This window comes from Dendrobates tinctorius, unplaced genomic scaffold, assembly GCF_039654945.1.
Source record: "Dendrobates tinctorius isolate UK_male_01 unplaced genomic scaffold, ASM3965494v1 ptg000005l, whole genome shotgun sequence".
In the NCBI taxonomy this organism is placed as follows: Eukaryota; Metazoa; Chordata; class Amphibia; order Anura; family Dendrobatidae; genus Dendrobates; species Dendrobates tinctorius.
Window position 1 is genome coordinate 33,324,361 of NW_027361673.1, and position 26,313 is coordinate 33,350,673.

Consider the following 26,313-nt stretch of genomic DNA (forward strand, 5'->3'; position numbering starts at 1 on the left):
TGTCATAGAATACATAATGGATTTCACACAACATATATTTAAAATCTCACACAAGGCGGAATCAATGTTTTTCATTATTTCATTGTAATGTGTAAATTGATATAAATGTATGAGGGCTTATTTTTGGAACTGTACATTGGAGTCCATTATATATATATTTTAGTTTTAAAGGGAAGGACTGGAATAAAACAAAGCAATATCAATAATATTTTAATGTTGAAAAAACAATTTTTTTTTTAACATTAATGTGATCTAAAAAATTGAGTGAGGGCACGTGGGTTGCCTGATAGGGATGGCCAATTCAGGCTTTTGTATGAGCCAACTTGTCTTAGCTATGTGCACACAGAGTTTTTTGGCTCTGCGGATTTTGTAGTAAAAACCGCAGATAAATCCGCAGGACTAAGGGTGTGTGCACACGCTGCGGATTCTGCTGCGGATCCGCAGCGGTTTTGGCCCTGCAGAACTGCAGCAGTTTCTGCTGCAATGTACAGTAGCATTATAACCTATGGAAAGCGAAAACCGCAGTGCAGACGGTGCGGATTTTTCCGCGCGGTTTTGCTGCAGTTTTCAATCCGCAGAAAGAAATGACATGTCAATTCTTTCTGCGGATTCTGCTGCGGTTTGCCCTCTGCTCCATTGTAGAGATGATAAACCGCAGGGTAAAACCGCAGGGTAATCCGCAGATAAACCGCAGGTCTTCTGACCTGCAGATTTACCTGCAGATTTTACTAAATCCGAAAAACCGGAGAAAACTGAGTCCAAAACTACATGCAAGTAAACATTTTTTATTGAAATGCAAAAAATGGGAGCAGAACCATAGAGGAAGTTTAAAAATGGAGTACATACACAAGTGTCAAAAGTAGCCAGGAACAAAAGAAAATCCTGTATGACAGCATCTGTGGCGACAGCGAGTAAATATATATGGATAGGCACTTCATTAGAATAAAGGCATGATGCAAGAAAAACATATAAAGGGGACGGCAGAAAAAATCTCTATGATGTGCTAGGACATTATTGTAAAAAGGAGTATAAGACTCCTATATGGTACAGAGAGACAAGCCATCCACCGGAGTATTGCACACTTGCCCACTATATAAATAGTAAATTTCATATCCTAACCCATCATGTCAGCCAGAGAGCGTGCTGCCGTGCAGGAAGAACCCCAGTGCGCATTTTGCGGTGAAAACCGCTTCCTCAGGGGGGAGTGGCTTAAGCAAGGACACTGCCCAGTTAAATATCTAATAGCCAGAGTCACGTGGGTGGCGCGGTCCAACCATAACCTAATAGGTTGCACCTGCGCAATGGAGAGGAGACTGTACTTCCGCCCTCTCTGCCCAGACCGGAAGTGACACCACGGAGGGGACGGCTGGTGCCTAGCCGCCACCCTACAACAGTGCATGTCAGAGAGAGCAAAGAGGGGGAGGAATCAAACACTGCAGCAATGAAATAGATGCAGGGGAGACACGCACTGACAACCATGATGTATAATACACAAAAAAGTTAATTCCCAGATATTTCAATAGGACAGTAACACCCAAAAAGGAAAATAGGAGAAAAAACAATTTTGATAATACACAAAAAAGGGAGGACAAAGGACTACAGATTGTAGATATAATTCTATTACATATATCATGGAGTGAAAATGTACACAGAAAAAGAAGAAGAAATGCACAAATAGAAGCACACATAGATATACTGATGCCTCAAAAATACAAAAAATAAAAAAATACAAAAAATATAAAAAATATACAAAATACAAAACATGATAGGAATATAAATATACATATATCCCAACATAAAAATGCTGGTACAACAGCCTATCAAAACGTTTGCACATTAGTAAAAAAGATCCTCTTCTCTGTATCTATCTTCAATCGTTGTATCCAAATGTTCTATATCAAGAACAACTGGGAATAATAGATCAGACGTCAGGTGGCACGAATAACAGGTAAATAACTATGGGCAAAAAAAAGGGAATAAAAACAATATTAGGAAATAAAAAGACTAAAAACAAAGACAAAATATGCAAAACAAGGAAGCTATAGGCATGCAGAGAGACAGAAGGAAGGGCCAGTCTCATAAAAAAGATGCAAAGCCCAAGGACTCTTTGAGTCCGTGGGGATTCATGGTACCAAGGATGGTAATCCACTTACACTCATTCTGGGTGAGGAGGCGTTTAATATCGCCGCCCCTAATCCCAGTCTGAATGTGTTGGATGCCTCTCACCATAAAGGACTTGGGGACACAGTCATGGTGGAGTTTATAATGCTTGGGAATGGTTTTGAATTGAGAAATGTCTTGTACATCTGCTGCCACTATGATGTCTCGAACGTGCTCTCTTACTCGCACCTTTAACTGGCGGGAGGTCAAGGCGATGTATATCTTGGGGCATCCACAGGTGGCGTAATACACCACCTGTGTAGTGCTGCATGTAATATACAGGCGAATGGAAAAGGTGCGTGTTCCATCAGCTGACTGAAAGGAAGATGTCCGCAAGACTTTTCTACTGGCTACACAATGCCCACAGGGAAAACATCCCTGTGGCGGTCCACGAGAGTCAAAAAAGCTTTTTCTCTGAGGGACATAGTGGGAGTGTGCTAATAAATCTCCCAGTTTGGGGCTCCTGCGATATGTCATTAATGGGCGCCTTGGCAGAATCCCTTTCAAGCTCGGTTCAGATTGTAAAATGTCCCAATGTTTATCAAGACATGTCTCATGGTGTCCCACTCCCCATTAAACGTAGAAATGAATCTTACTATGTCCCGTGATTCCCTTTTCCTAGGTGGGGGATTCAATAGGGTGGACCGTGCTGATTTTTTAGCTCTATGGTAGCCCCTTTTTATACCCCGATGACTGTAACCCCTCATAAGGAACCTTTCTTTAAGGTCTTCAGCCTGTTGTTCAAATCTGTGATCGGAGGAGCAAATACGCCGCATGCGCAAAAATTGTTCGATTGGGATGGCCCGTATTGTTGAATATGGATGACAAGACTGCGCATGTAAAAGTGCATTAACAGAGGTGGGCTTGCTGTAGACATCAGTCTGTAGATGTAATTGAGTGTCCACTATTATTTTGATGTCCAGGAAATCCACCTCCGTTTGACTGTAATTATAAGTCAATTTAATGTTGAACCTATTGGAATTTAATTCCTCCACGAATTGTAGGAGTTGCTGTTGAGACCCCTGCCAGATGATGAAAACATCATCTATATACCGAAGCCAGCACTGCACATGGTCCGCAGCCGGAGCGCCCCCCCCGAATATCTCCCTCTCCCAGATTGCCTTTCAATAAAAAATGTTTACTTGCATGTAGTTTTGGACTCAGTTTTCTCTGGTTTTTCAGATCTGTTTGAGTTGTCCTACCCCTTACTAATTTGGGGTTTATATGTGCACTGGCATAATATGAATAAATATGTTTTCTAAGGGTATTTGTTAGATTTTACTAAATCTGCGCGGACAAATCCGCAGAGCATTCCGCAGAGTGTGCACACAACCTAAAGTCCTACGGTTTATCTGCGGTTTTGCCCTGCAGTTTTACACCTCGTAATGGATGAGGTGTGAAACTGCAGCGTTTCTGCACAAAAGAATTGACATTCTGCGGATTGTAAACCGCAGCAAAACGGCACAGAAAAATCCGCAGCATGTGCACTGCGTTTTCCAGTTTTCCATTGAAAACAATGGTACTGTACAACGCACCTAAATCTGCTGCGGACCCGCAGCTGCAGAAACGCTGCGGATCCGCAGCAGAATCCGCACCGTGTGCACATACCCTAAGGCTGTGTTCACACACAGCGTTTTTTTCGCGGATTTGCCAAAAAATCCGCTTAAAAGAAGCTTTCCATTCATTTTAATGCATTTGGCACTTTGTGCATATTGATGCGTTTTTTCCGCCAAAAAAACGCTTTGCGGTAAAAAACGCAGCATGCTCATTCATTTTGCGGATTTTTCTGCATTTCTGGCTATTTCTATGTGTCTGGGGCCGCGTGGAAGAAAAACGCATAACAAACGCGCGGAAATCGCACGGAAAAAAAGCACGGTTTCTGGGAAGGAATCCGGTTTGTATGCAGAAATTTTCTGCATACATGTGCACATAGCCAGGGTCTGCCATAGTCTGCTTATAAGCACATTAGTTTTTTATTACCCTGTAATACCAATGTATTGCAGTGTATTGTATAGGCAGACTAATAAGAAGTGCAAAAACATTTAAAAATGTATACATACAATACTATGCGAAAGTTTTAGGCACTTATGGAAAAATGCTGCAAAGGAAAAATAGTAGTGTTAATAATTTATTTGTATCACTTAATAAATGCAAAATGAATAAGCAAAATAGAAATATAAATCAAATCAGTATTTGATGAGACACCCTTTGCCTTCAACACCACATCAAAGAATCAATCTTCTAGCTATGCATGCACAAAGTTTTTGAAGGAACTTGGCAGGGATGTCTTTTCAAAAACATAGAACTAACTACAAATCTGTGGATGTAGGCTTGTGTGAATCCTCATGTTCTTCATGTAACTCCACAGAAACAAGATAATGTTGAGATAAGTGCTTTGTTATGCTATGCATCACTTCCAGGACTCATTGTTCTTCTTTACGCTGACACTATTTCTTAATATCAGTATGCTGCAGAATAAATTTGAAGCCAGTCAGGAGAGGTCTAGACAGAAGTGGTCTCCATGTGAGAATTGTAGCCAAAAGCCATACCTTCAACATGAAAACAAAGCCAAATGACTCAACTATTCACAAAAACAGAGCAACTTTGAGGCAGAAAAATGGCAGCAGGTGCTCTGGACTGATGAGTCAAAGTGTGAAATACAGTTGTGCTCAAAAGTTTACATACCCCAGCAAAATGTTTGCTTTCTTGGCCTTTTTTCAAAGAATATGAATGATAACACCAAAAATTTTTCTCCACTCATGGTTAGTGGTTGGGTGAAGCCATTTATTGTGAAACTGTGTTTTCTGTTTTTAAATCGTAATGAGAACCCAAAACATCCAAATGACCCTGATCAAAAGTTTACATACCCTGGTGATTTTGGCCTGATAACATGCACAGAAGTTGACACAAATGGGTTTGAATGGCTACTAAAGGGAACATCCTCACCTGTGACCTGTTTGCTTGTAATCAGTGTGTGTGCATAAAAGCTGAGTGAGTTTCTGGGATCTAGACAGACTCTTACATCTTTCATTCAGCCACTGACATTTCTGGATTGTGAGTCATGGGGAAAGAAAAAGAATTGTCAACGGATCTACGGGAAAAGGGAGTTGAACTGTATAAAACAGGAAAGGGATACAAAAAGATATCCAAGGAATTGATAATGCCAGTCAGCAGCGTTCAAACGTTCAAACTGTGATTAACAAATGGAAAATCAGGGGCTCTGTAAAAACAAATCCATGGTCAGGTAGACCAACAAAGATTTCGTCCACAAGGCCTATGATGAAAGGAACACCATTCCTACTCTAAAGCACGGAGGTGGATCGCTAATGTTTTGGGGATGTGTGAGCTACAAAGGCACAGGAAATTTGGTCAAAGTTGAAGGAAAGCACGTTATCAGCAAATTTCCAATCATCAGCCCGGAAGCTGCTTGCGGGACATACTTGGACGTTCAAACATGACAGCGATCCAAAACACAAGGCCAAGTTGACCTGCCATTGGCTACAGCAGAACAAAGCGAAGGTTCTGAAGGGGCTAACTCAGTCTCCTGACCTCAATATCATTGAGCCACTCTGGGGAGATCTCAAGCGTGCAGTTCATGCTAGACAGCACAGGAATTTACAGGAACTGGAGACTTTTTGCCAAGAGGAGTGGCCAGCTTAACCATCTGAGAAAATAAAGAACCTCATCCTCAACTACCACAAAAGACTTCAAGCTGTCATTGATGTTAGAGGGGGCAATACATGGTATTAAGAAATGGGGTATGTGAACTTATGAACAGGGTCATTTGGATATTTTGGGTTGTCATGATTTTAAAAAAGAAAATACGGTAGTTTGAAAAATAAATGGCTTCACCCAACCACTAACCATAGGTGAATAAAAAGTTTTGGTGTTATCATTCATATTCTCTGAAAAAAGGCCAAGAAAGCAAAAATTCTGCCTGGGTATGTAAACTTTTGAGCACAATTGTAATTGACTGTAAAAGAAGACAGTTGGTTCACTAAAAGGCTGGGGATTTGTCTTTTGTTCATTCACTTAAAAGTATGTTTAAATCGCCCTTTTACTTAAATGTAAATCACAAAATGTAAAAAATCATTAATATATTTGGTATTGCTGCATACATAATGAGCTAAGCTAATAAAATCTAATGGAAAGGAAATTAAATTGAAACACCAAAATTTGTGTTTTTGGTTGTTCACCCTTAAGTAATCAAAACATTGTGTCTACTCCAAAATGTAAACAATAAAAACACCAGAAACAAGCCATCACACAGATCCAAAAAGGTGATCCAAATCAAATTATTAATGGTTTGGAACAGTTCATTATCCAAAGCACACCACACCATTTGTAAAACATGGTGGAAGCAGTGTGATGGAGTGGGGCATGCATGGCTTCCAATGGCACTGGGTCACTAATGATTATTGATGATGTGCCTAAAGACAGAAGCAGGCGGATGAATTCTGACATGTACAGGGCAATACTTTCTGCTCAGATTTATCCAAATGCAGCAAGATTGGTTGAATGGCGCTTCACAGTACAGATGAATAATGACCCAAAGCATACTTATAAATATTGCTCTAAATCTGGCTGGATCAGTACCACTGTGCTCTTCTGATGTTGCAGAGCCAAAGCTTTGCTTGCATTTTAGAGATGGCACAGTTTGTGCTAGCATTGTGATAATGCTGCAGGCCTAAACTGTCAATCATGCAGGTCTACCCCCTGGCAAAGAAACTGTGAGGCTCGAGAGCAGTGTACTCCTGAAGAAAAAACAAGGAATGACATAATAACAATTATGCACCCAGACTGTCCACAAAATGTCATTTTTGTGAATGTGATTCATTGTAAACTATTACTTATTCATACACATCCACATCCACAAGGTGCCAAATGGCATTATCAAGGTAAGGGATAAAGTCAACAAAAATAATAAATATTATCACAGTATTTACCAGAAAATTAAGTTTTGTTTCTAGACTATTATTGCAAATATGCTATTACTTAATATTATTATCAGACTTCATCTATCCTCTTTTTATTAGTTTTCTATGTTTTCCCCATGTGAAATGATTCAAAACTGAAAAAAATTGCTTACAGTTATTTAGAAATAATAAGTCAGCATACAGAAAAATATTGGGAAATCAAGTTCAAGTTCATTCAACTAGTGCTAGCTTTGATGTCCCAGTTGCAGATGCAATTAATCATCATCCATGCGTCTTCCCTGCGTGGAGCCTCGGGGTGATGCAGCAGATGGCATGTCTGGAGTTCAGGTATACAGTAGTTAAATCCTTGTCCACCTGATGCTTTCTCCTCCACAGTTGTATCCAGATCCATATAAATTTGTCTAACAACTAATAGATTTTTCTGTTTGTGATATTAGTTTACAAATTATTGCTTTCTTACATATGTTACAATTTGCATCTATAAATAATAACAGTCATGTTAACTGACTATCAAAAGGAGGATGAAGGAAGATATTTTTTAGTAGTGATGGAATTCTCTTAACCTCATTGTCTGATATGTCCTAAATATGAGTGTAAAGATCATATTATTAAATTAGCATTCTTGCACAATCTCTGGCATCCAAAGAGCAATCATACACTATTAGCACTGCTCAGAGGTCAAGCATGCGCACTTCTGCTGCATTCATTCTTAATGGGAGCACCAGGCTAACCAGTGCGGTGCTTGGCTGTCTTCTGTGCTCACATTAAAGAAACATGCCCTGCAAAGTTTTTATCCTTTTAATATATTGAACCTGAAAACCCACCTCTTCAAGAAAGCCTACAGCCTGCAATGACCCTGCTACCTCCTTCTCTCTCACCACTACCGGTGATATCACCTCAACCAACACCGGAACTGCTGCAACCCACCAACCTACTGTCTCCTTCCCCACCATCCTGTAGCATGTAAGCCCGAAAGGGCAGGGTCCTCTCTCCACTCTGTATCAGTCTGTCATTGCTAGTTTGTTTACTGTAAGTGATATCTGTAATTTGTATGTAACCCCTTCTCATGTACAGCACCATGGAATCAATGGTGCTATATAAATAAATAAATAATAATATATAGTAGTCTTATTACAGTTGCTCATTTTGCCCTTCTATCCAGCTAATTCTTCACTTTTCCATTAAGTCTATGACATTGCATGATTCAAAACATGCTTGCTGAATCCTTCTAAGCTCTATGTACAAACAGGAAGTCTCTTTTACCTGCATGAGTCATCATTAGAACTACAATTCTGCATCACTGCAAAGTCCCTGACGGGGGGCATAACACCTGAGTCGGGCGTTGAAGAGGGGGTGAAGCTGGTCTGCCAGGAACTTTGATGTGATGTAGCATTGTAGTTCTAATGATGGCTCATGCAGTGTAATAAAACTTCCTGTTTCTACATAGAACTTAGAAGGATTCGGCTAGTCTGTTTTTTTTATCAAATGATGTCATAGACCTAATGGAAAAGAGAAGAATTAGCTGGGTAGAAAGGCAAAATGAGCAATTGTAAGTATACAGTGCTATATAAAATGATGACTGGAATATATTAAAAGGATAAAAACTTTGATGGGAGTGCTTTAAGAATGGATGCAGCGGAGATGCACATGCTCGACCATTGCTCCATTCAGCATGGGCTCTACCTCAATTTTCAGGAATTGATCAGGGATCCCAACAATTGGACCTCAAGCAATCAGAAAGTTATTCCCTATCATATGGATAAACCTTGAAAGTCAGTAATAAAAATAACTATGGACTTTTGATCTAGCAGACTCACATTGGAGTATATATTCAGTGAAACCCTTTGCCACCTTAGTAGTACAGTTACATCTAAGGTGGCCTTCCCCAACTTTCCGGGAAAGTTTTATCAGCTGACATGTGCCCCTAACAGCCGTGGGTGGAATCGCAATCCACCCGTAGCTGTTATCATGTTAACATTAACAGAGATTGACAGCAGCATTTAACATGATCATGCTGGAAGCACGTCACTAATCCCCACCCATCAGCACGCGTGTCATATTTCCGCAGGTCGCGCCGATGGGTTGGCATGACAACCCGGGGTGTGCAGCACAGACCCCTGTGGTTGTCATTTCCAGATTGCTATGAGCACTGCCCAGGAGTCAGCACTCTTAGCAAGTGAGCATTTATGCCGAAGCCCTGCTCTGTGTAGCATAATCGATTGGATGATCTCAGCTTCTAGTCTCCCATGGAGACTATTGAAGCAAGTAAAAAGTAAAAAAAAGTTTTGAAAAACATTAAAAAAAAGTTCAAATCACCCCCCATTCGCCCCATTCATAATGAAACAATAATAAAAAAATACACATAGCGTATATACTTGAGTATAAGCCAACCCGAGTATAAGCCGAGGCCCCCTAATTTTGCCACAAAAACTGGGAAAACTTATTGACTCAAGTATAAGCCGAGGGTGGGAAATGCAGCAGCTACTGGTAAATTTAAAAAATAAAAATAGATACCAATAAATAAAATTAATTGAGACATCAGAGGTTAAATGTTTTTGAAAATCCATATTGAATCAGAAGCCCTATATAATGCTCCATAAAGGTTGATGATGGGCCCCATAAGATGCTCCATAGTAAAATATCCCCATTTAATGCTGCACAAAGGATAATGTTGGCCCCATAAGATGCTCCACAGAAAAATATTCCCCATTTATAATGCTGCACAAAGGTTAATTGTGGCCCCATGACGTGCTCCATAATACAATGTGCCCCATATAATGCTCCACAAAGGTTAATAGTGGTTCCATAACATGCTCCATAATACAATATGCGTTTAGAAAAAAAAATACATACTCGCCTCTCGTTGCTGGGGGCCGGGTGCCGGTGTCCTGAGCAGGTGGGGACATGGCGCGCTATGGGGGTCAGGTGCCGGTGTTGCCGCTTGCTCAGGCCCCCGGCACTGGCTATATTCACCTGTCCGCGTTCCACCACTGCTCGCTGCTTTGTCTTCCGGGTCCTCTGGTTGTGACGTTCAGGTCAGAGGCCGCGATGACGTGGTTAGTGCCCGCCCTCTGCCTGAACAGTCACTGACAGAGGACCCCGAAGACATTTAACTAAAAAAAGAACCTAGACATGTTTGGTCCCTACGAACTCTAATTCCCTGGAGAATTATAATGGCAGGTCAGTTTTAGCATTTAGTGAACATGGATTTTTTTCCTGTTTTCCAGTACATAGTAATGGTGTCGTTCAAAAATTCAACTTATCCCACAAAAAACAAGCCATCACATTGTCATATTGAAGGAAAAATAAAAAAGTTATGTAATATAATGTAATGTGTAATGTACTTTAATTTTTTCTTTTTTTAACTTTTGAATGTTCATTAGTTGAGGATGAACTCCTATAGGAGAAATGTCTTGATTTATATTGTGGTGGAAATTGTACATCAAGACAAAGAAGCGGTATGATTCCACACTAACGAGAGGTGAAGCCTCTTCCTAAAACCTTTCTGGCTCCCTGACTGTGCGCATGAGCCACTACAAAGCTTGGTGCTGTCTGTAAATGCAGAGAAAGCACTGCTGGCATAAAGTTATGCATTAGATACAAAAAAAAGGAAAAATAATGGTCTGAATATTACTGATCTTTGGGTAACGCCACGTGTAACACTTTTCCAGTTTCAATGTGAAACATTTACTAATTTTAGGATATAGTCTTTTAGCCAACTTCTTGTCTAATTTCAAATTGTACTAATGCAAATTTTATTTTTCATTCATACAAAATTGTCAATGCATGTCAAGCTTTATTTGGACAATGTAATTAGCCATAAATCATTGCCATCGTAAAGCATTAATGTTGGTGATTTTTGTTTCTAATGGACTATTGATTAGCAGTTATGTGCCGTTGTTGCATCTGCTGGATAAAGCTTTCATTTTTGAAAATTCTACACAATTATAAATAAATGCTAGCATCTGCACACATAATTACAGTGTGCTGCAAAAAGTAATATGTGGAAATTAAGTAGATCTTCAAAAAGCGAAGTTTATACTTGGTCACTTGTACTTGGTTTAGGTTCACAACCTTCTCCCAATCATCTTTTATGTTTTTAAATGTCATTTTTAATTAGAAGAAAATCTCCGTGCTGAGGAAACATGATTAGATGTTCAGCAAGGACTTAATGAATACATAGCTGTAATTTAGAAGTTTGCTTTAAATAACTGTTTTATAAAAGCAGATTGTAATAACATATGCATGGTTAAATCTAGGATTACAGAAATTGGTCTTCACTGTGCATCTGTCTTTCAACATAGTATTTAGTTCTCAGCCTTGATATGTTTCAGGCATCAGTAAAGATTATTCAGTTATTAAGGTAATAGTTCATTTTAGGTTACTAATTTATTTGCTTTTTGGACTGTAAAGCAAAAAATATAAGCAAACTATGCACACTAACAATTCGTATGTTCAACTATTCCAGCATTGCTGTATCTGTCTAACAAGTGCAGAAAACAGTGTACAGGCAAACTATAAATGTGTTGCACAACATCTCACTGTTATAATTTGCTTAGATTGTATTCTATTCTGATACAGTTTTATTTGTGTAATTGTAGGATGTGCATTTGTTACCTGTCCTGCACAAGCGCTCGTCTAGGCTCCTGTTAGAATCTATTTCGTTTTGACCATCCGCCATCTTGTTGTGGTTTTCTGGCAGCTGGTCTTTTTCCCCTGGTGCTGGATTTGTCTGAGGTCAGGTGATTGAATCACCCTTTATTACCCGGCACCTGCCTCCCAGTCCTTGCTGAACAACAGTGTTAGTCCACTAGCGTTCTGGCTAGGAGCTTTGATGGCATTCTGTGTTTTGATGTCATGCAGTTCTGGGATCTCTAGTTCGGCCTGCTTTGTTTTTTGGTTTTCCTTTCGTTTCTGTACCTTCCTCTATTTTCCTACTAGGAGGTTACCTGCTTTTTGTTCCCAGTCCCTAGTTCGTTCCAGGGATACCCTTCCCCCTACCTTTAGGTCTTTGAGTTTAGCCTAGGAAACGTCGGTGGGTCTATTCACAAGGAATAGGTCATCCACTCCATCGTAGGGCTTCGGCCTAGTCCTAGTACAGGGTTAGCTTCTCCCCCTTCAGTCCTAGTCCAGAGTTGCAGATCCGTAACACCCATATCCTATGGCCACCTTCCTTTAAAGTAGTTAATATCAGGTTTCTCAAGTAACCCAGAGAACTTCTCTGACATCACCATACTCCTTTTAGGTGAGCTCTGGCAGAAGTCAGTTGCTTGAGTATTAAGTAGCATTTTCCACAGTTGCCTCAAGTTTGTCCAGAATCTACTGCAACTTCTCTTGAATGAGCTCAAGCCAGTTTTCTGTAATTTCTTAATTTCCTTCTGACGTTCATGCTACAACAAGAATAATTCCCAAGCTCAGTCCAACTTACTTGGCTTTGATAACCAAGTTAGCAGTTTCTCACGACGGTTTTCAGTTCTGTTCACACCACCTCTGCAACCAAGGTAACGCATCTCTTCAAACATGTCTGTAGTTTGCATTTAGGTCTGTTACATCGCTTGTATTAACTATTGCCCTAGTGGAAGACACCAGACTATATTTACTTGTCTAACATCATTACCCATTGCCCTGGTGGAAGATACAAAACTGCATTTACTCCTTTATTAAACAATAGCAGTGTTAGAAAATATCAGACAACTGGTGATTAACTACTTTCCTGCTGGAAGATACCACTTTCCTATACAGTTACTGTTCTCATATATATCCACATACGTGGCTGTGCTTAATTTGTGCTGTGTTTGTTTGTCTGCCATCCTGCTTAGCCAGTGTCCTGGTCCTTGCTGATCCACGTCGTCTGTCAAGTCCTACTATGCTGCTAAATCTCCGCTATTCCGTGTTGCTTATCAAGACCCACAGCTTAGAGAATCTATCTCACAGGCAAGCCCTCAACAGAAAACCCAAGCCATGGATTCCAAAGGTGCAGTAGCATCAACACAGTTGATGCTAAAGAATGTTATCCATTGTCCCTCATATTTGAACTATTTGATAGGATGGAGGGTGCCATTGCTACAATCTTCACCAAATTAGATATACATGAAATGTATAACCTAATCCACATTAAAGTGGGAGAGGAATGGAAAACCAAGTTCAGCACCCGAGATGGTCATTATGAATATCTTGTCATTCCTTTCAGATTGTGCAATTCCACCGACTTTGTTCCAGCACTTCATTAATGAATTCTTTCATGATGTCCTTTACCAATGTGTCTTAAGGTACTGTCACACTTAGCGATGTACCAGCGATCCTGACCTGCGATATGACGCAGTCAGGATCGCTGGTACATCGCTAAGTGGTCGCTAGTGAGCTGCCACACAGGCAGATCTCACCAGCGACATCGCTGGGGACGGGGATCGCTACTTACCTGTCACACTAGGCGATCCTGCATCCTCCCGCCCGCCTCCACGCTCGTCGCTCGTCTCTCCACAGGAAGCGCCGCAGGAAGCTGACGACGAGAAACAGTCCTGGACGTTCTCGCGCGATCAGCGATAACCAGCGGGGGAGCCGGTCGGAGGTAAGTATCAGACACAGCAATGTCGCTAGCAATATCGCTATAACATCACAAGTTATAGCGATATTGCTAGCGATATCGCTTAGTGTGACAGTACCTTTAGTCTTATCTAGATTACATTATAATCTTCTCCAGAGACCTGGAGTCGCATGATCTTCATTTGTTTTGAAGAGACCACAACAAACCCATTCCTTTGCTAAGTTGGAAAAATGTCTTTTTGAGCATTATGAACTGCCATTTTTTGTTTACATCATCTCTTCTGGAGATCTGCGTATGGACTGAGAAAATTTTTAGCTATTCTGGATTGGCCACAGCCTTTTAAGCTTAAAGTCCTCCAAAGATTCATATGTTCTGCAAATTATTGCCTCCAGATTATTAAAAGCTGCATCCAAGTGATAGCAACTATTACAGCCCTCATTTGGAAATGCAATCATTCGTGGAACTAGTTTGATTCTGTAATTTAAACCTTCAAGAAACTTAAGGGATTGTTTGATAAAAACTTATTGATCGGAGGGGCGAGACCCCTGCGATTCACACTGATTTCAGAATGGAAAAAAACCTAAAGATATGAACTGGGATATAAACTGGTGTGCATGCACAATGTAAGCGCATGTTCACACTAGCCACTAAACAGAAAAAAGCAAAGACAGAAACATAATGATTAGATACCCTGCAGTAAGTAAATAAACAGCATAGTGCTGAAAATGCACAGTGACCGTAATTGGGACAGTCCTTACCATAATATTAAAAACCTTACCGTTTGTCAATTGACATGCATATTGATAAGGGCTAAGAAAGACTGAACCCAACTAGTGGACCAACAGACTGTCCCAATTACGGTCGCCATGACGAGGCAGAATGGCTTTCACATTTTTTGATCAAAAAACAAGTTAGCTAAGTATTGTATATTTTCATGCACTATGCGATTTATTTACTGCAGGTATTAGTCATTATGTTTCTGTCTTTGGTTTGAGCTCAGAATGGGATACCTTTATAACAGGAAAAATGGAGCAGCAGTTCCCTATGGGGTTTTTAAGAGCTGGACTTGGCTTTTTCCAGCTACCCCATAGAGAGGGAATAGAGCATTAATTGGACAGCCTACCTGACTTTCCATTCTTGTTAAATTCCTCATTCTGCCAATCGGTGTGGGTTCTAGCAGTTGGACCATCACCAATCAGTATGTTATCACCTTGTCATTTGATAGGTGATAACTTATTTTCACTGGACAATATTTTTAATTCTTGTTTCTCCACTTCTACACCACCTTTACATTGCTAGGCCATGCTTTCTAGAAATGGGTGCCTCAACTTTTGGTGTAGAATCAGTTTTTCACAAATCTAAAATGTATTCTTGTAGTTTTTACTCCACAAAATGATCTGCTGTAGAACAATTCCATAGAACAGAATTACCCATAAAATTAGCTCTGGAAGAATGCCATTCTCGTCTCTGCTGGGAAAAACTGCAAAGCGGATGACCTATCCTGGTCCTTTGATTCATGTGATGTCTTAGTAGATGCACCATCACATGTAATCAAACCTGAACAAAACTTTTGCCTCCAGGATATTCTCCTGGCTCTAAGACACTCCGTCAGAAAGTTTTATCTTGGGCCCATTTTCTTCTCCAGTCACTTGTGTAAAACTAACTTCTGAACTAATTTTTCATTTCTACTAGTGGCTCTCAGGCTTCTCCAGCCTCTTCTTATGCCACAAGAGCTTTGGGCTGAAATTTCTGTGGTCTTTGGTACTGATCTTCCTGAGGAGCAAGGATTTAGACTGACTCTACAAGATGTCTCTGTATGGTCGAAAGCCTTATCTTCTTCTGCCAATTACATCAAAGAGCCAACTTCCTACTCTGAACAGTGTCTCTCAAATAATTCATGCTATCTGGAATGAGGTGCAATACAATTTGGCAGCAGCGGCTGATGTGAAGAAGACTGCTGATAAACACCATTGAACTCTTCACAACTCTACTAGTTACCTCCAAAATCATCCATTCAGACTCTCTATAAGAAACAGGCTTCTGAGTTCATATGCCTAATCCAGATTATTCAGCAAAACAATCTGGTAACTTTCTATCTGAAGTAGTTACTTCTGGTTCTCAATAAATTCTGTCCGACTGTCAAGCAGCTTCTTCTAATCCTGGCATGGAGTATGAGATCGACCCAATTCTGGACTGTAAGAAGGTTTGTGTAAGCCTCTTCTACTTAACAGACTGGAAGTGATCCCAAAGAAAGATGCTGGATCACTAAAAATTATATTAGTACTCCAAACTTGCAAAATAGATTTCATTCCAAGCATCCTCTTTCTTCTGTAATCTTGTGAACTCTGTCATTCTCATGGCTCTGTCAAAGACCGGTTAGTTGGATACTTGGTAGCATTGTTTATAGTTGTCTCAAGTTTGTCAGAAATTTGATGCTACTTCTCTTGGCTGAGCTCCAACCAGGTGATTCTCATCTCCTCCGCTTCTCCTGATTTCCATGCTGCAGCAAAAATTATTTCCAAGCTCTGCCCAATTTAATAGGTCTTTTCCATATCAACCCCTGCATGAAAATTATCAAACTCCTCACAACTGTTCTCAGTTCTGTTCACACCTGGCATATTCTATAACAGTACTGCATCTCTTCAAGCATGTCCTTTTTTTCATTTGAATTTACTCCTTTGTTTCTTTGCTGCTATTAACCATTGCCTTGCTGGAAGATATCAGACTGTATTTACTTCTTTGTTATTCCTGTGTTTAACCATTGCCTTCTTGAAATGTACCAGACAGCTTTCTTATGATTAACTGTTTTACTGCATGATGATACCAGCATCCTACACAATCACTTTTCTTTTTGCTGTCCGCTTACCTAGCTTTGCTTTATCTATGCTACCTGTTCCATTTGTATGTCTTCATTCCTGCTTACTGAGGAGTACTTGTTCTCATTGATCCACATGTCATCCATTAAGGCTCTGGTTCTGGTATCTCACCTAGACCAATGGCGTAGAAAACCCCCCCCTCACTTGGTGAGCTCTTAACAGTATTGTGGTGATTTTCAGGCTGATCTTTATTGTGAAAATATAATTATACTATGTAGTGTTTAATAAAATGTTATATACAGTAGGCTTTGAGCATTCATTTGCTATTCCCTAATAGGATAATGTAGAGCGTTTGAATTATTACAGGTACCTTGATGTAAATCAAGGTTATCATTTGGACACAACCACATGGCCGTGTGATCACTGGGAAGAACTTGGCTGTAATAAACTGTCACACTATATCACCCCCCAAAAAAAATCTGACCCCATAAGTTTAAGAGATATTATGGGCTACATTTCTTGCCACTGTAGTTGACTTTGAATACCTTGCTGAAGTGATGTATGCCATATGCCCCATGCTCCTAGTAATTGACTGAAATGGTCACATGCTGGAACAGAATGTCAGCTCTTCAGCAAAATAAACACAGACCAGAGAGGGGACCACTCAACCGACAACATTGGTGTGGCAGAAGATTTAAACCAACACACCATTCATTCTCTTCATAGCCAGGTGTCTCTGATAGTCCCATAGTGTGAATGAGGTGGTGGTATGAATATCTGCAGAACCCTTTTCTCTGGATTATTAGGGATCCTAGTAGTTGGATTCGCACTTATTAGCAAGTCATCACCTGTCCTGGAGACAGGTGATTGCTTCTTATGTGGAATAACCCTTTAGGATGCTATTATATTGTTAGAATCATAGAATCGTAGAGTTGGAAGGGACCTCCTGGGCCATCTGGTCCAACCCCCTGCTCAAAGCAGGATTCGCTAAATCATCCCAGTCAGATGTCTGTCCAGCCTCTGTTTGAAGACTTCCATTGAAGGAGAACTCACCACTTCTCGTGGCAGCGTGTTCCACTCATTGATCACTCTAACTGTCAAAAAGTTTTTTCTAATATCTAATCTGTCTCCTCCCATTCAGTTTCATCCCATTGCTTCTAGTCTTTCCTTGTGCAAATGAGAATAAAGTTGATCCTTCTACAATATGACAGCCCTTTAGATATTTGTAGACAGCTATTAAGTCTCCTCTCAGTCTTCTCTTTTGCAAACTAAACATTCCCAAATCCTGCAACCTTTCCTCATAAGACAGGGTTTGCAGACCGGTCTCCATTCTGGTCGCTCTTTTCTGAACTTGCTCCAGTTTGTTGATGTCTTTTTTAAAATGTGGTGCCCAAAACTGGACACAATATTCCAGATGAGGTCTGACCAAAGAGGAGTAGAGAGAAATAATGACTTCACGTGATCTAGACTGTATGCTTCTGTTAATACATCCTAGAATTGCATTTGCCTTTTTTGCTGCTGCATCACACTGTTGACTCATATTCAGTCTGTGATCTATTAGTATACCCAAGTCTTTTTCACATGTGCTGTCACTTAGCCCTATTCCTCCCATTCTATATATGCTTTTTTCATTTTTATTGCCCAGATGTAGTACTTTGCATTTCTCCCTGTTAAAAACCATTCTGTTAGTTGCTGCCCACTTCTCCAGTTTATTTAAATCTTTTTGAATCCTCTCTCTCTCTTCTCTAGTATTAGCTATCCCTCCTAGATTGTTGACATATCAAATATGTTATTGCAATTAAGCAAAGTATTGGAAAAATATTAAGACAAACCTTTGAATTATTGAATTCAGGTCTTTGTTTCAGTCTCATTATCACAGTTTAGTAAAATCCAGTACCTAGCCATGCAGTCTGCCTATATAAACATGTGTAAAATAAATGGATCACTCTAAAGGACCTGTGCACAATCTATATCGTATGGGAATAAACAAGCTAGAAATAAGAGGAAACCACTAAGGCTGAATAGATTAGTTGTTATACACACGTGGTAGTAAACATGGGATAAAAGGAACTAGCTATGAGAAAACTGAATGAAAATCCCACCAGGTTCCTGTACAGACTAAATTACCTGGTAAAGCAGGCCCTAACGGCTTCAGCACAACCTGGATAACCTCTGCAGGAAAAACTACAGATGACCACTTGGACCTGGCTCTCTAAAAAAGAAGAAAAAAAGAATGGATCTACCTGTGGCCAAACATTTTTGTATCCCAGATCACAGCACCATGGACTTGAAATTAAAATCTCAGAGAGACAGAAGGGTCTGGGAGTATAAACTTATGACAACCTTTGACACTCTCAGTGCAGGAATGAATTTGTCGCATGGATTTATGTATTTTTACATCAATTAAGGAATTTTCTCCTCAGACCTTGTGGGGGCATCACAACACAGTACCAGACCCCAATCAGAGGACAATAAAACATTCACACTCCTTATCTGACATGTTCCAATATTTATGGTCAAAACTGTCTGTCACTCTCCCATAATAATTCTGCTTCACGTCCCTTGTCTTATCTATTACATTATTTCTGTGCTGTGTTGTGTATAAATATGATTCTTCAGATTTTGTATTAGTCTAGCCTGATGAAGAGACCTGAGTAGTCTTGAAAGCTTGCAATTTGTTACCATCTTTTCAGTTAGCCCTTAAAAGGTATCAACCACTGAGGACTCTCAATTCTGAATATTTTTTATAAGAATTTGAGTATCTTTTTCATTTGAATTGTATAGCTGCATTAAAGGCGGAAAAAGTTCTGAAATAATTTTTTGGGCATGATTTTTTTACATGACAAAAACCTGGCATTTTAACAGACTTTTTATATCCACTGTATGTCAGTTTTCTTTACCTATATAAATCCTAGTTCATATGTTTAAAACTGTGATATAAATGCATATCTTCTGCAGAGTTTTTACAATATACAGTAAATTATAAAGTCAAACTCCAAAGACAACAATGTCACGATTCCTCCTCTCAGTGAGTGATTGTTATGCTGTCCTATGGAAACTGGGTCATGTTGAGTTGTCAGTGTTTTGATTGACAGCTCGGCTGTCCAATCTGTGACTGGGAGGTGCGAGACTTTCTCCAGGTGTTCTGTGTTCTGGCGATTGCCCAAGCTAGTTAACTGAGCTATCTGACCCTGATCCCTGCCAGACATATTTTATGCTTCCTGGTGAGTGTTAGCCTGATTCGTTGTCCTGAGTTTTGAACTTCTACTGCTTGACCCTTTGGACCATGTTCTGACAATCCCTTTGTCTTGTCCTTTTGCTTTGATCCTTTATCTCCTGGTATTTTGACCCTTGAACCGTGATCTAACTTACGCCTTTGTCTTTCCCCTTGGTTATGTACGTGCTCTCTTGGTACTGACCTGGGATGTCTGACTTCTTTGCCTCATGGTCTGTCTATGAGTAGTGACTAGTGTCACAAACAAACTCCAGCATCACTCCAAATAATTAGTGTGGTCATGGGGTTAGTCTACCCCATAAATAAACCTAGTTTTGTAAAATATGTCAGAGCATGAACGGCACTCATAGAAAATACATTCTTAATTTCGTCATGACACCTTAAAATGAACCTAACAGTTGATATATGCCCAATCCATAGGCAGCATGAATCGGGCACTATCTGTATGATCCCAGCCAAATATGTTTGACTCTGAAATGCTGGGTTGTTTCAATGAAAAGCATACTTTCAGAGCTGCTGAGGACTGATCCACGCTGAAACTAGTTGGACATGCGGGACCTCGGTGACTTCACCTTGCCTGCTGTCTCGGATTGACAGGTCTCTGCCTATACGCTCATGTAATGTGGAGAATCTGAAAAAACTATGGCACAATAGTGTCTTATCCAAATGACTAGGATATTGGGGTACTGGGGTTGCTCACCCAGTGGGGTATAATGCGCTTCATATGGCTGCCTCAGACCCGCATGGCTGTCAACGATACAATAGCAAGGAAAAAAGAGGGTTTAATTTCTGCACTGCCATGAACACCAATGGATGTTCCAGAGAAAGAATCAAGATCTAGGATAAAGGAATGCATTCTCCATGCTTAGTGTGGTATACAGACAATGCAAAGATTGAGTCAACTTCTCTCCTTTTTATCTAGTTTCAGGTGTGATTTTCATATTGTCCACACCTGTTACTTGTCACAGGTGAGTTTGAACGAGCATCACATGCTTGAAACAATGTTGTGTACCCAGAATTTTGGAAAGGTGTCAACCATTTTGTTCGGCCCATTTTTGGAGTTTTGTATGAAATTATACCCAATTTGTCTTTTGTTCCCTGTTTGTTTGTGTTGTACCAATACACACAAAAGGCAATAAACATGTGCATAACAAAACATGTAGTGTAATTGGAGTAGTTTTCTGGATGAAATAATGCTCTGGAATAATTTTCTGGAACAATTTCAAGGGTGCCAACACTTTTGACCATGACTGTATGTTTTCTAAGTTTATTCTCAATGGCTTTGGTGGGGATTCGGTGTCAATGCCATTATTCAGTACATCCGGTGAAATTCTCCAACAGGGACATGACAGAACTCTAAAACGTTGTGAACGAGCAGTCTTATAGGTGTTATTCTATAGAATAATTGAACCCCTTTTAATGTTGCTATCATATTTGTCTTGCTTGGTAACATTTTGGACACATTTTGGACAAATATAGTACAGAATTTGAAGCACATTATGGTGCACTGAATACATTGCTACGGTACGTTATATGTGTAGTTGGGGTTCCACAGTTCTATAGGAAAGTAATATTTCTTCATTTACTTGCCTATACTCTTTATAGGAAAATTTGACATTGTGCTGCTTCAGTGAGTTCAAAATCTCAGTGGCAATGCATCTTAAATTTAGATTCTTAAGACATATATTCCAGAGATATAAGAGGATATAAATAATGAAAGCTCGTCTCTCCTTATTAGAGTAAAAGTGATAATTTAATTACTTACGAGATGCAACATATCCTATTTTATATGATAGTTTTTATATGCCACAAAGACCTTACAGTTTTTCATGCAGTTTTGCATCAACTACAAGACTGACATTATATTTCTTCCCCCAAACATTGATAAAGAAGAAAATGACAACATCTTCCCTCTGGATATGGTTATAATTGTTGTAGTTAGTGCCATATCAGATTTACTTTCCTTGGGAACTCTACAGGCCAGCAAATAATGAGTAATATTTTCAACTGATGTGTCAAATGGGATATTCTAAACAGTTTTAATAAATGTGCAGACTTCCAAATTTGTTTAAATGTTTATTCATGTTTTATTTCAGCATATATTTGCCTTATGCGAAAAAGAAAGTATTTTCCAAGGCATATGCATAAAATAAAAATCTTCCTTAATATTATCCACAACTCCTATTTTTCTCTGTTTTTCCAGACTACAAAAACTGTGTAGTCTTATGCAGAGGTCAAATTATTTCCCCCCCCTTATCCTAGTGTATATTTAGTTGTTAAGCAAAGAGTAGGGGAAAGAAAGAAGATATTGACAGTGTCAAACTACAGAGGGTTTACTTTGTAGTCTGTAACCTTAAAGCTCATAGGAGCTGTAAACTAAAAAATATAAGCTAATAGCTGAAGAGCCCAGCGTTGCACGGGCATAGTAACTAACTGCAGGCTCCCTCTCTCTCCGTCCCGCTCTCTCCCTCCGAAGCCCAACTCTCCACCTGCCGTCTCGCCTTCTCCCTCAGCAGCCCCGCTCTCCATCCACCGTCCCGCTCTCTCCCTCTGCAGCCCATCTCCACTGGCCATCCTGCTCTCTCCATCAGCCACCCCGCTTTCGCTACGCAGCCCCACTGTCACCCTCCGCAGCTCAGCTCTCCATCCACTGTCACGCTCTCTCCTTCCTCAGCCCCACTCTCTAATCGCTGTCCTGCATTCTCCGTCCACAGCCCCGCGTTCTCCCTCAGCAGCCCCTGTCTCCACTGGCCATCCCGCTCTCTCCCTCTGCAGCCCCACTCTCTACTGGGCATCCCACTATCTCCCTCCGCAGCTCTGCTCTCCACTCGCCGTCCTGCTTTCCAATTGCCATCCCACTCTCTCCCTCCACAGCCCCTGTCTCCACTGGCCATCCCGCACTCTCCCTCAGCAGCCCAGCTTTCCACCCACATTCCGCTCTCTCCCTTAACAGCCCCGATTTCCACCCGCCATCATGCTCTCGCTTCTCAGCCCCGCATTCTCTCCACAGCCCTGATCTCCATGCGCTGTCCCGCTCTATCCCTTCGCAGCCCCGCTCTGCATCCGTGTGCTGCTCTCCCTCCACGGCCCAGCTCTTCCTCCACAACTCCGCTCTCCATGCGCCATCCTGCTCTATCCCTCCGCATCCCTGCTCTCCATCCATGTCTCGCTCTCTCCCTCACAGCTCCACTCTCCACCCATGTCCCACACTTTCCCTCTGCAACCCCCTCTCTAGCCGCCAGTGGGCAGGACTATGTGGAGTGGGCAGGGCTTGACACATTCATACACTCAGCTTTATTTACAGTATATAGATAGCCATTATGGTTCCTAGAAGTTTAGAGTTTATATAAAATGTTACCATGATTTAAAGAGGTATTCTCTAGATGTGTTTTCGGCAGCACATTGCTTCACAGTCTTTTTCACTTCTTTGTTGCTGTAGAGGTAGTCGTGACTCATTGAGGGGACTTAACAGGCTACTCTAACACATTAAATGTCTGTTAGGGGCTTGTTCTGAAGTCTACACTGTTATCACTATATTTACATATTTATATTAATATTTATTTTTATATAGCGCTAACATATTCCGCAGTGCTTTACAGTTTGCACACATTATCATCACTGTCCCCAATGGGGCTCACAATCTAAATTCCCTATCAGTATGTCTTTGGAATGTGGGAGGAAACCGGAGTACCCCGAGGAACCCCACGCAAACACGGGGAGAACATACAAACTTACATTGTCGCCTTTAAAAAAGCACACAGAGAAATTAATAGGTGAACATCTCTAGAAACAGCACATGATGAGTGCCAGGGGATTATGATTTTGCAGGACTAATAATAGCAACTCTGGATCAGCAACTGACATTGAAGGAGAGGTAAGCAGGCGACTAACTGCTGCGTAGAAATTAATGGACTGGAGAGAGGTGAGTGGGATCTCAAGAGTTAACTCTTCAGCCCGGAATGCAAATAGTGGGCAACATTCTGTAAACAATGTAAAATAAAAGTTCTCATAACAGGAGATCCACAGCAGATAGAAAATGCAAGTAAATTTCAAATTTGCTTATTTTCATGCTAACTAATTACGGTACATCAATATCATAACATGAGAATAACCCTAACAACTTGGTTTAGTGTTACAGCTGTGTTGTTATCAGGTTTATAGTGCTACTCAAATGTTTTATATGGCTATAAACACTCTAGTGCTGTTTTGTAAGATATGATAGTGATGCTTATAATAGCTGTGTAGTTTGATAATGTGAGTTGCATAACTCTTTATTTCTATAGTTTTTCATATGCATATTATTATTATGGATGTTCTTAATTAATTACATTGCATTTGGAATCCTTTCCCTTGTTCTTAACTTTCTTAGCATATTGTCATGCACAATGTCTTTCATAGCTTAAAAGATGGTTGTCCACTACTAGGACAACCCCTTCTTAATCTAAATGTTGGCCCTGATAAAATTATAAAGCCAATACTCACCTCCTGTGCTGGTGCCATTCCCGCAGTGTTAGCACTCGCTCTCCTCGGGGCTGTGATGCCGTGTTGTGACACGGGACGCCGGCGCCCAGTCAGTACTGGCATCACTGTCTCCGTTTTCATATGAACTGAACAGGAAGCCAGGGCTTCAGCACATCCCGGACTTCCTCTTCATGTTCAGTTTTCCAAAGGTGGAAAGAGTGACACCAGCACTGATTGGCCACTGGGCATCACATGTCATTCCATCGCATCACAGCCCCGGGACCCTGAATGCAGACAACGCTGGAACGGAGTCAGCACGGAAGGTGAATATAGGCTTTATTATTTTATCAGGGCCAGACATTTAGTTTAAGAAGGTGTTGTCCTAGTAGTGGACAACCCCTTTAAGGGTTGATGTTCGGCAGTTCTTGTTTACGCTCTGGTAAATCAGTTATCTTTCTTTATCGTGAACTATAATTATAGTTAATTTAATTACACCATTGCTACAACTTTATAATATTAAAAAGCACTTCTTAAGACATGCAAAATGGTATAGAAAAGAAGGACTCAAAGCATTGAAGTAACTTGAAGCTTGTGGGCCCAAATGCATAATCAACAGTGCCCAATCTATCATGGGTCTTTTATAGTATGGCCTAATGATATGGACCACCGTAACCTTCATCCTTCTGGGTGTGACTGCAACCCCTGTACCATATAGTTACACCGTTTACCCAAAGCATTTTATACGAACCGTTAGCCTATATAGCTTTTTGCTGTCAGGAAGGATTTTACATTACCTCCAATGCTTGATTATTACAGAAATATTTAGGTCAGTATCCTGCACAGTAATGTTGTAAATGGCACTAGGCTTGCTCATTGTAAACTCAAAGGAACAATTGACAGTCAGTTTTTATGCATATCCTACTAAACACGGGTACAAAAGCTTGCTTTGGTTTATTATGAAGCATGTTATGTGTGTAACATTAAATAACTCAAAGGAAACCTCAAAGAATATTGTAACAGCAGGAGAGCTGGCATGGACACAACAGGGGTCTCTGCCTTGATTACTGATATTGATTACCTCTTCTATGTTTGCAGGCTCAGTATGTTTTTAGGACACCACTATTATCCAGCATCTGTGAAGACATTTTTGGGATAGTGACCTTCTGTATTTATACTCCACAATCTATTATGATAGTGAAGCAACTCACTCAGGAAAATAGGTAACACACTAAAAACTTCAACTGACCCTGCTGGTTCCTGTACACACTAGAGGTCCCGAACCCACAGACCTAGTGATTCCTGCGTGAGCTGAGATAGCCCTAACCACAGACTAGACAATGGCAACTCAGACCTATGCTGCCTGAAATTCCATTGAGCACTTCTTGTTCCTCCTAAAGAACCGGAGTGCAGAGTAGAATGCAAATTACATACAGAAGGGAAATTGTGCCTAAATGGAAAGAGATCCCATAGTGAGTAAAACAAACCATGAAATGCAAAATAAAAGATTAAGTACATACTGTTAGAGAATTTGCCACCTATTTCCTAAAAAGAAACAGAAGATAGGTGCAGAGTAAAGAACACAAACAGCAGAGAGATAAACCCTAGCTGGTCTTTCACTGGCTGGCTTAAAAGACAGCAGTATGGCTGGACATCCAAATGAGACTATCGCCAGCAGGAAATACCATTAGGGGAAAATATATAAAGCCGTACTCAAAATATGAGATAACAAAAAAATAAGACAATACATCTTTATAAATATAAATAAGTCCAGAACAAAGCGCCAAACTGATCTGCACTGCTGCAGCAGCTGTGTCCATACACCCGATTCAGGTATCGTCATCTGCCATCCTCCACATGTGACTCTCCTGTCCTGGATGTTTTAATTGCTGAAATAAAGTGGATTTTTTGGGACGGAGAGTGCCACCCTCATTTTTCTATTTGTACACGTAAATATAAATAAACCTGATCTTCAACCCAAATTGATCAGATGCAAATTGTGGCAATGAAAAGCAATAGTTGTGCAAATGAGCAGTGGTAAGGTTGCTGAGCTATGTTGATTCTATACAAGAATCAATTTAAAGCCAGAGTCAAGAATAGACTACAAGAAATAAACCCTAAGCACAAGTGCAATATTTAAGCATAATATGGCAGAAAAGAGTT

At 40.4% G+C, this 26,313-nt stretch overlaps 1 protein-coding gene across 2 annotated transcripts in view; it reads left to right on the top strand.

Annotated features, from left to right (window-relative positions):
- NEK11 (NIMA related kinase 11) overlaps window positions 1-26,313 on the top strand; it is a 450,471-nt gene that overhangs the window by 204,937 nt on the left and 219,221 nt on the right. The window lies entirely within an intron of this gene.